General features: G+C 49.0%; 1 protein-coding gene across 1 annotated transcript in view; it reads right to left on the bottom strand.

The window, feature by feature from the left end:
- Window positions 1-7,602, bottom strand: part of LOC147091640 (uncharacterized) — a 267,963-nt gene that overhangs the window by 46,812 nt on the left and 213,549 nt on the right. The gene's annotated exons all lie outside the window — the stretch shown is intronic.

Raw genomic sequence — 7,602 nt, 5'->3', positions numbered from 1 at the left:
ACCCCCTCGCTACGAAGGCCAACATACCATTTGCCTTCTTAACCGCCTGCTGCACCTGCATGCTTACCTTCAGCGACTGGTGCACAAAGACACCTAGGTCTCGTTGCACTTCCCCTTCTCCCAATCTATTGCCATTCAGATAAAAATCTGCCTTCCTGTTTTTGCCACCAAAGTGGATAACCTCGCATTTATCCACATTATACTGCATCTGCCATGCTTCTGCCTAATCACCCAACCTGTCCAAATCATACTGGAGTTTTTCGGTATCCTCCTCACACACGCCCACCCTGCTTTGTGTCATCTGCAAACTTGGAGATGTTACATCTAGTTCCCTCGTCTAGATCATTTATATATATTGTGACTAGCTGGGGTCCTAGGACTGATCCCTGCGGTACCCCACTAGTCACTGCCTGCCACTCGGAAATAGACCCGTTTATTCCAACTCTTTGCTTCCTGTCTGCCAACCAGTTCTCTATCCAAGTCAGTACCTTGCCCCCAATCCCATGTGCCTTAACTTTACACGCTAATCTCTTCTGCGGTACCTTATCGAAAGCCTTCTGAAAGTTCAAATACACCACATCCACTGGTTCTCCCTTATCTATTCTACCAGTTACAATCTCAAAAAATTGCAGTCGATTAGTCAAGCATGATTTACCTTTTGTAAATCTATGTTGACTTTGTCCGATCCTGTCACTGTTTTCCAAGTGCTCTGCTATTACATCTTTTAAAATGGACTCTAGCATTTTCCCCACTACTGATATAATTCCCCGTTTTCTCTCTACCACCTTTTTTGAATAGTGGGGTAATATTAGCAACCCTCCAACCCATGAGAACTGTTCCAGAGTCTATCGAATTTTGGAAGATGACCAGCAATGCATCTACTATTTCTAGGGCTACTTCCTTAAGTACCCTAGGATGTCGATTATCAGGCCCTGGGGATTTATCGGCCTTCAATCCCGTCAATTTCCCTAACACCATTTCCCTACAAATACTGATTTCTTTCAGTTCCTCCCTTTCATTAGATCCTATGTTCCCCGACATCTCTGGGAGGTTATTTGTGTCCTCCTTTGTGAAGACAGAACCAAAGAATGTATTTAATTGGCCTGCCATTTCTTTGTTCCCCATTATAAATTCCCCTGATTCTGACTGCAAGGGACCTATGCTTGACTTCACCAATCTTTTTCTCTTCACATATCTACAGTTAGTTTTTATGTTCCCTGAAAGCTTACTCTCATACTCTATTTCCTCCCTCATAATTAATCCCTTTGTCCTCCTTTGCTGAATCCTAAACTGCTCCCAATCCTCAGGTTTACTACTTTTTCTGGCCACTTTATATGTCCTCTCCTTGGATCTTATGCTATCCCTAATTTCCCTTGCTAGCCACGGTTGAGTCACCTTTTTTGTTTTATTTTTATGCCAAACAGCGATGATCAAATTCTGTAGTTCATCCATGCAATCTTTGAATGTTTGCCATTGCCTATCCACCATCAAGCCTTTGAGTAACATTCCCCAAGCAATCCTACCCAACTCGCGCCTCATACCATCGTAGTTTCCTTTATTTAAATTCAGGACCCTAGTCTCTGAGTCAACTGCTTCACTCTCCATCTTAATGAATAATTCTATCATATTATGATCGCTCTGACCCAAGGGGCCTCGCACAACAAGATTGCTAATTAATCCTTTCTCATTACATAATACCTAGTCTACGATGGCCTGATCTCTAGCTGGTTCCTCGACATATTGGTCCAGGAAACCATCCCGTAAACACTCCAGGAATTCCTCCTCCAGAGTATGGTTACTAATTTGTTTAGCCCAATCTATATGTAGATTAAAGTCACCCATGATAACTGCTGTGCCCTTATAGCACGCGTCTCTAATTTCCCATTTAATGCCATCCCCAACCTCTGCATTACTGTTTGGAGGTCTGTATAACGCTCCCACTAACGTTTTCTGCCCCTTAGTATTTCTCAGCTCTACCCATACAGATTCCACATCATCAGAGCTAATATCTTTCCTTTCAATTGTGTTAATCTCCTCTTTAAAAAGCAATGCTACCCCACCTCCTTTTCCTTTTTGCCTATCTTTCCTGAATATTGAATACCCCTGGATGTTGAGTTCCCAGCCTTGGTCACCCTGGAGCCATGTTTCCGGAATCCCAATCATATCATATCCGTTTACCTCTATTTGCGCAACTAATTCATCCACCTTATTACGAATGCTCTTCGCATTAAGACACAAGGCCTTCAGGCTTGTTTTTTTAACACTGTTACACCTTTTAGAATTATTATTTACTGTGGCTATGTTTGATTTAAACCCATGATTTCTCTGACTGCCACTTTTGTTTTTCTCCTTCCTGTCTTTTGCTTCTATCCTTGTTTCCCTTTCCTCTGTCTCCCTGCTCAGGTTCCCAACCCCCTGCCATTTTAGTTTAAACCCTCCCCCAGAGCACTAGCAAACACTCCCCCTAGGACATCGGTCCCGGTCCTGCCCAGGTGCAAACCGTCCGGTTTGTACTAGCCCCACCTCCCCCAGAACCGGTTCCAATGTCCCAGGAATTTGAATCCCTCCCCCTTGCACCATTCCTCTAGCCATGTAGTCATCTGAAATATCCTTCTATTTCTACTCTGACTAGCACATGGCACTGGTAGCAATCCTGAGATTACTACCTTGGAGGTCCTATTTTTTAATTTACCTCCTAACCCCCTATATTCAGCTTTTAGGACCTCATCCCATTTTTTTACCTATACCGTTGGTACCTATATGCACCACGACAATTGGCTGTTCACCCTCCCCTTCCAAAATGTTCTGCAGCCACTCTGAGACATCCTTGACCCTTGCACCAGGAAGGCAACATACCATCCTGGAGTCACGTTTGCGGCCGCAGAAACGACTATCTATTCCCCTTACAATAGAATCCCTTATTACTATAGCTCTCCCACTCTTTTTCCTCCCGTCCTGTGCAGCAGAACCACCCACGGTGCCAGGAAATTGGCTGCTGCTGCCTTCCCCTGATAAGCCATCCTCCGCAACAATATCCAAAGTGGTATATCTGTTTGAGAGGGGGATGCCCACAGGGGACCCCTGCACTACCTGACTGCGCCTGCTACTCTGCCTGGTGGTCACCCATTCTCTTCCTGCCTGTGCAGCCTTTACCTGCGCTGTGACCAACTCCCTAAACGTGCTATCCACGATGTCCTCAGCATCATGAATACTCCAGTATGTATCCACTCGCAGCTCCTGCGCCACAATGCGGTCTGTCAGTAGCTGCAGCTGGATACACTTCCTGCACACATAGTTATCAGGGACACAGGAAGTGTCACAAGAATTACAGACACCCTATAAACTCCGCCGCCTCGCTCTTTATATCACCGCCACCGCTCCTCACAGGTCCGCCGCCACCGCCACTGTGGGGCCTACCTGTGCCTCGGATTATAGATACATAGAAGATAGGAGCAGGAGTTGGCCATTCGGCCACTCGAGTACCTGAAGGAAAGAAATTTGCAGGGTTACAGGGAAAGGGCGGGGAGTGGGACTCCCTGAAGTGGTCTTGCAGATGGCCGGCATGGGCTCAATAGGCCGAATGGCCTCCTTCTGTGCTGTAACCATTCTATGATTCTATAAAATGTTAGAAAGTTTGTTCCACAGAAGCACGAAGTTTATCTGCTTTTATTGATGAATTTAAAAAGTCTCTATTAAAACCTGAGCCAGTGTGTTGTGAGCCAAAGAGCCTTGTGTCCAATGAGGGGAATAAAGGCCCACAGCCTCCCCTGGCCCCGGGCCCTGAACAAGGGACTGGAGAAACTCGCTGCCCTGCGGATCAGACAATCAGCCGGCACTAGTCCCGCCCCTCGGGCTCTCCGATTGGTTGGAGGACCCGCCGCCAGCTCGCTCCTCCAGCCCCGCCCCGCTCGCTCCCTATTGGTCGGAAGCTCCCGTCAATCAGGCCGCGGGCCCGGGTGACGTGTCCCCGAGGAGATCACGTGGTCCGTCCAACTGACGCCGCTCGGTCTGGGGCCTCGCGGACTCTCAGGTTTTTCTATTTCTCTTTACTCTCTCCCGATCCCCCGCTCCCCACCACCCCGCGCGATTCTCCGCCCAATCGGAGCGGAGAAAACTCACTTTGCATCACTGATTGCGACTCTGGAACCGACATCAAGGCCTTTCCCCGGAATGCCCCGCGCCAACTCCGTCCGGCAGGATCCGAGTGCGCAGGTGCAGCTCCGAGTGGGGGAGGGGGGTTGGTGTCCTCTGGGCATGCGCAGTTATTACCCTTGGTGACCGGGAGGGGTCGCTGTGCCAGACTCGTCCCAAACCGCCACTCCGTGTGTGCATGCGTGGACTCTCGGCTGTCAATCAACCAACTAACTGCCAGAAGAGGTCGCTGGTGAGAACAGTGAAGAAAGAAAGACTTGCATTTCTATAGCACCTTTCACCACCACCGGACGCCCCAAAGTGCTTTACAGCCAGTGAAGTATTTTTGAAGTGTAGTCACTGTTGTAATGTAGGAAACGCGGCAGTCACTTAGCGCGCAGCAAGCTCCCACAAACAGCAATGTGATAATGACCAGATAATCTATCATTTTGTTACATTGATTGAGGGATAAACATTGACTAGGACACCGGGGATAATTTCCCTGCTCTTTCCCACATTACAACAGTGACCACACTTCAAAAGTACTTCATTGGTTGTAAAGCACTTCAAGACGTCTGGTGGTCATGAAAGGCACTATATAAATGCAAGCATTTCTCTCTTGAAATAGTGCCATAGGATCGTTGACGTCCACCTGAGAGAGCAGACGGGGCCTCAGTTTAATGTCTCATCCGAAAGACGCCACCTCTGACAGTGCCGCACTCCCTCAGTACTGCACTGCAGTGCCAGCGTAGATTTTTGTGCTCAAATCTCTGGAGTGGGACTTGAACCCACAGCTTTCTGACTCAGAGACGAGAGTGCTACCAACTGAGCCACAGCTGACACTAAAGAAGTAGTTCTGATGAAAGGTCATCGACCTGAAACGTTAACACTGTTTCTCTCTCCACAGATGCTGCCTGACCTGCTGAGTATTTCCAGCATTTTCTGTTTTTATTAAAGAAACGAGGGAGTGATTGCTGACAGGAAGAATGTTGGGTCGTCCTGCGCATGCGCACCTCCCTGGCGGCTGAGGCGAAACACTGACTCGCTCCCACCTGAGCCGCGCATGCATACCAGTTGTTGCGGCTCCGCATGCGCGCCCGATGTTCCAACCGCGGGGTTTTGTGCCCTGAGCATGCGCGTTGCGGACCGATCGGGATGGGCGATTGTAGAGCAGGAGAGCGCGGGGGCCATGAGCACATGCGCAGGACTCAGTCAACAGAGCGCTTTCTGAAGTGCCGGGGGCTTGTGGGTATTACAGCCACCATTACTGCTGATCCTTTCAACCAACTTGTGCAGCAGCTGGGGCCTGAAAATCAGCTTCACTGCCCCTAGGTTCGGAAAGGGGAAAATTAAACAACAGTTTGCCTCTGATCCTTTTCTGAACTCGATTTACAGGGTTATAGAAGTGGAGCAGTTACAGGCGGGAAGCTCAGACCAAACATCACATCAAAATCTGAGGGTCGCTCGATTCATCAGGACCTGAATATCATCGGCCTTTGCACATGGAAGGAGAAAGCAGCGATGACAAACCGCACACGTGTTCAGTGTGTAGACACGGATTCAGCCGATCGCCTGACCTGGTGGGACACGTGCAACGTCACACCGGGGAGAAACCGGGTAAAGGTGGGGACAGTGGGAAGGGAGTCAGTTCCCCATCTGCATTGGAAGTTCAACGGCGCAGTCACACCAGGGACAGTCCATTCACCTGCTCCGTGTGTGGAAAGGGATTTGTTCATCCCACCTGCAAACACACCAGCGAGTTCACACTGTGGAGAGACCATTTCAATGTCCTGACTGTGGGAAGAGCTTTAAAAGCCCCGGGCATCTGAAGCGACACCAGCTTGTTCACACTGATGAGAGGCCGTTTACAGGTTCTGACTGTGGGAAGAGCTTTAAAAGCCCCGGGATCTGAAGGGACACCAGTGCCTCCACACTGTGGAGAGGCCATTCACCTGCTCCATCCGTGGGAAGGGATTCTTGCAGTCCTCCACACTGCTGACACATCAGCTTGTTCACACTGATGAAAGGCCATTTAAATGTTCTCACTGTGGGAAGAACTTTAAAATCCCCCGGGAGCTCAAGCAACACCAGCGAGTTCACACTGGGGCGAGGCCATTCACCTGCTTCGTGTGTGGGAAGGGATTCACTCAGTCATTGTGGTAAACCACTGTTTGTATTCCACTGTGTACATGCCTGTACATGTCTCGGCTGGCTCCTCCCACGAGTCCAGGTATAAAGGTGACTGCTCCACAGTCCCTCTACATTCTGGACCGGTCGACCACTCGAGGCACACCTTCATTCTCTTGTTAATAAAAGCCTGTTAATTACTCGCTTAATCTCAGTCTTTTGAGTTATTGATAGCGCATCAGTCATCCACCCTGCAGACACACCAGCTTGTTCACAATGACGTGAGACCCTTTAAATGTTCTGACTGTGGGAAGAGCTTTAAAAGGTCCTGGGAGCTGAAGAGACACCAACACCTACACACTGGGGAGAGGCCGTTCACCTGCTCCGTGTGTGGGAAGGGATTCGCTCGGCCCTCCAACCTGCTGATACACCAGCGAGTTCACACTGACGAGAGACCCTTTAAATGTTCTGACTGTGGGAAAAGCTTTAAAAGCCCTGGGGAGCTGAAGAGACACCGGCTCCTATACGCTGGGGAGAGGCAGTTCACCTGATCCGTGTGTGGGAAGGGATTCGCTCAGTCCTCCAACCTGCTGGCCCATCAGCAAGTTCACACTGGAGAGAACCCCTTTAAATGTTCTGGCTGTGGGAAAAGATTTAAAAGCTCCAGGGAGCTGAAGAGACACCGGCTCCTATACACTGGTGAGAGGCCGTTCACCTGCTCCGTGTGGGGGAAGTGATTCACTCAGTCATCTCACCTACTGATACACCAGCGAGTTCACACTGACGAGAGACCCTTTAAATGTTCTGACTGTGGGAAGAGCTTTAAAATCTCGAAGAGCCTTAAGGGACACCAGCGTGTTCACACTGATCATAGAATCGAACAGCACAGAAGGAGGGGATTCGGCCCATCGTGTCTGTGCCGGCTCTTTGAAAGAGCTGTCCAATTTAGTCCCACACCCCAGCTTTATCCCCAGAACTCTGCAAACTAGTCCTCTTCAAGGACATGTCCAATTATTGTTTGAAAGTTCCTGTGGAACCTGATTCCAGCATCCTTTCAGATGGTGCGTTACAGATCTTAACAACCCTCTGTGTGAAAATAATTCTCCTAATTTCCCTCTAGTTCTTTTAGCAACTATTTTAAATCTGTGATCTTTGGTTACTGACCCACTTGCCAGAGTGAACAGTTTCTCACTACTTGCTCGATCAAAACCCCTCATCATTTTGAACCCCTCTATTAGGTCTCCTCTTAGCCTTCTCTGCTCTAAGGGGAACAATCCCAGCTTCTCCAATCTCTCCACATAACTGAAGTCCCTCATCCCTGGTACCATCCTGGTCAACCTCCTC

Source organism: Somniosus microcephalus, unplaced genomic scaffold (assembly GCF_052327205.1).
Source record: "Somniosus microcephalus isolate GS21.2 unplaced genomic scaffold, FLI_Smic_1.0 unresolved_chr3, whole genome shotgun sequence".
Lineage (NCBI taxonomy): Eukaryota > Metazoa > Chordata > Chondrichthyes > Squaliformes > Somniosidae > Somniosus > Somniosus microcephalus.
Note: the sequence above shows the minus strand (reverse complement) of the source record. Positions and strands in the feature narration are given on the sequence as shown.